The 3,763-nt window shown below is 44.7% G+C and overlaps 1 pseudogene; it reads right to left on the reverse strand.

Annotated features, from left to right (window-relative positions):
- Nucleotides 1-304: 304 nt before the first annotated feature.
- Nucleotides 305-3,509, reverse strand: LOC109906024 (alcohol dehydrogenase class-3-like; annotated as a pseudogene).
- Between the last annotated feature and the right edge of the window lie 254 nt (nucleotides 3,510-3,763).

Genomic DNA, 3,763 nt, shown 5'->3' on the forward strand with positions numbered 1-3,763 from the left:
TAATCAATAAACAAAACATAACACAAAACAAGAACCACGAACAACGCACAGACAAGAAACAGAAACAATAATGCCTGGGGAAGGAACCAAAGGGAGTGACATATATAGGGAAGTTAATCAAGGAGGTGATGGAGTCCAGGTGAGTGTCATGAGGCGTGTGACGATGGTGACATGTGTGTAGGATTATGAGCAGCCTGATGACCTTGAGGCCGGAGAGGGAGCACACGTGACAATATCATTCTGAAAGGTAAGTGCTTCAGCAATTGAAAGGTGATTGTTTATAAAAGGCAGAGGTGAGTGAGGCTCAACATGGCAGGCACTTCAGAACGGCACGGATACTGGAATAGACAAATTAAAATGAAGTGGTTAGCATAAAATTTTAAAGGACTTTAATCAACTTTGTGCTGGAAACTTTTCAATTTGAACAAAGATGTGAATAGACTAACGTAACTAATTGATGTAATATGATGCAACACTTGATCTATTCACCTCTTTCCTGCATGCCGGAGGTCAAAGCCCTCATTGATCTGGTCAAAGGGCAAGGTGTGGTTCACAAACTCATGCACCTTCAGCTTCTTGTTCATGTAGTCGGTCACTAGTTTGGGGACGCTCTCCACACTCTTCCAGCCTGGGACAGGGGAACAGGAAAACACGACACGATTCCCTATTCACATGACAGACATCTTTAACTTGTCCACAATCAAATCAAATTGTATTTGTCACATGTGCCGAATATAACAGTGAAATTCTTACTTACAAGCCCTTAACCAACATTGCAGTTTCAAGAAAAATAAGTGTTATGTAATAAATACATTCTGTAACATTACACCATTCTGAACAGCCCCCTGAGCTCAGTACATAACTAGGATTGGAGGCTCTAGCCCAAGCTGCTTTTTTCACTCCCCCTGACCAGCCTTACCATGATTCCCACGTCTCCAACGCATTCAAATGAGTAGTCCACCCCTCTGTCGGTCATCTCCACTAGTACCTCCTGAATAGGTTTGCTGTGGTCTTTGGGGTTCACAAACTCAGTGGCTCCAAACTCCTTGGCCTTGTCAAACTTGTCCGGGTTGATGTCTACACCGATGATCCTGGTTGCCCCAGCAACTTTGCAGCCCATCATGACGGCAATGCCGATGGCACCCAGACCAAAAATAGCACAGGTGGAGCCAGGCTCAACCTGCAAGTAGGTGCCCGTGAGAGTAGGTTGATAAAACAAGAGTTATAGAATGGCTTTTGTCAGTAAAACAATGATATTATTTTTGTGTAAGATGTGTGTTATGATCATAGTCTATTCATTGAACTGTGTTTGCACTAATGGAAAGTTAATTCACAGGATATGAAACATAAAAAGATGACAAAGCTGTGGCTCTTTGCTTGTGCTTTCCACTTCTTGACGGGGTATTTTGTCTTGCAACCTGGCACCACCCACCCACCTTGGCAGTGTTGAGGGCAGCTCCGTAGCCCGTGGAGATGCCGCAGCCCAGCAGGCTGGTGTCCGAAATGTCGGACACCACCGTGTACTCGGAGAAGGTGCTGGTCCCCATGAAGTGAAACAGCTGCTTGCCCTTGCAGGTGAACCGCGAGGTGTTGTCAGGCATCAGACCCCGGCCATGGGTTATCCTGGTGAGAGGATGGATGAGTATCAGTAAGGCAAGGGTCAAAGCCAGTGATCTCTATATGCTTTAGCCAAATATTTCAGAGGCTATTTCATACATGCATTTTCTTGTCATTTAGCATACACTCTTATCCAGAGTGACTTACAGAAGCAATTGGGGTAAAGTGCCTTGCTCAAGGGCACAGACAGATTTTTGTTCACCTAGTCTGATCAGGGATTGAACCCAGCGATCTTTTGGTTACTGGCCCAACACTCTTAGCCGCTAGGCTACCTGCCTGACAGAATTTGGTGGAAGTTGCAATGTTGGTGTTTGCAAGCCTGGTTGCTTCTTCGCTTGCACAGCACCAATTGCAATCCCAAGATTGGAGAAGAATACTGTCGTACTATTTCTAAGATTAATCTAACTATAATTATAGATATGCTCACTGTCTACTTGGCAACTTTGAAAATGGGGAGTCAATAATGAATGATCCTGACTAGGGTTGCATAATGCCGGGAACTTTAAATAAGTGCCCTGATTTTCCAGAAATCCCGGTTAGAAGTTCCCGGAATAAGCAGGAAATTCGAAATCCTACAACTGGGATTTCTGGTAAACCAGGGAACTTATTGAAATTTCCTGCAATTTTGCAAACCTAATCCTGACCACAACCTTCCAAGCTATAGTTGATGACAGGCGAGATTGCATTCCAATTACCTGATCTTCTGGCAGATGTTGGTCTTGGGGTTTTTGCAGAATTTGCACTCACCACACTGTGGCACATATAATGGGATGACGGTATCACCTTGGGAGAGAAAATAGACTTTCATTTAACATCTGATTCAACATAATCAAGTCATTGCATTATTTGATTCTGGAGTGTTTGTACTGGACCGGAACGGGAACAAGTATGTTCCCCTGTGGGTCGCCGGGACAGGAAAACACTGTTTTAGGGAGAATACATTTGCTGATATTTACAGTCCTTCACCTGGCTTGAACTTGGTGACTCCCTCGCTCATGCTCTCGATTGTCCCGGCGCCCTCATGACCCAGGATGACAGGGAAGAGTCCCTCAGGGTTGCTGCTGCGCAGAGTGTAGGCATCCGTTTGACACACCCCCGTCGCAAAGATCTGAAACGCACAACATTGCCATTAGGTTCTCTCATTCAATACAACCAGTAAGCTATGAAGTATGTGTTGCCAACTAGCCTAAAACATCCTAAATGGTTCAACCAAGTCCCAACCCTCTAGGACTATTCCTTTAATACCAACTACTGCACCTGCTATGTTGATAATAGAAACTATCACAAGGTTGTGTCTCAATGGTGCAAGACAGACAGCTAGCTAGTACAATAAAGGAACGTGGTAAAGTTCTTAGAATAACAACGTTTTCTAAACACACTGTTGAACACATTCCAAAGATGGCTTCCTCACAGCTGGCCCACTTAACCCATTTGGGCGGGGAGACAAGGAAAACACTTGATGCTCCCCAGAGTATTCCATCAGCTGAACAGTTCATCTCTGCCGAAAAGCAGCCTGCCTCAAACAGTATGTCCTTTTGTTTTACAGAGCAAAAGAGCTCACATACATATTATTCTAGGAGGAAGATATATTGAATCACACCTACAAACCAAAGATACTGCACACAAAACAAAGGTCTGCTGCAGGCTGGGGTGGTTGGTTATGTTGTTGCTGGAATTGTCATGTGAGCGCAAATACAATACAGGAGCATTTGTCTGAGACATTTTTGGCGTAGGGAAGGGGCCGTTACCTTGATGCGCACTTCGTGGACCTTTGGTGGGGCTACCTCCACCTCTTCAATGGACAAGGGTTTCCCAGCCTCCCATGCTACAGCCACCTTGCACTTAATCACCTGGAAGATAGAGATCCGCAATGTGTCAACTGTCCATTTCATACACAGAAAATATTATTTTGAAGATTGATTGTGGTGTCTGTCTGTGGTGTGTGCAGTTGGAGAGGAGAGTGCTGGTCAGTTACATATTCAGTGTGCACCTGGCCTCCTTACAGTTGGAAGGAATTTGATCTGTAGCCTCGCTACTACAGCCAGTTTAACCTATTACCTAGGATCAACTCCTTTGCCAATGATTGGGTAAAAGATCAGAATTGGGCTGCCTGTGTAAGTTATTCTGGAGAGGACTGGTTCAGACA

Source organism: Oncorhynchus kisutch, linkage group LG15 (genome assembly GCF_002021735.2).
Source record: "Oncorhynchus kisutch isolate 150728-3 linkage group LG15, Okis_V2, whole genome shotgun sequence".
In the NCBI taxonomy this organism is placed as follows: domain Eukaryota; kingdom Metazoa; phylum Chordata; class Actinopteri; order Salmoniformes; family Salmonidae; genus Oncorhynchus; species Oncorhynchus kisutch.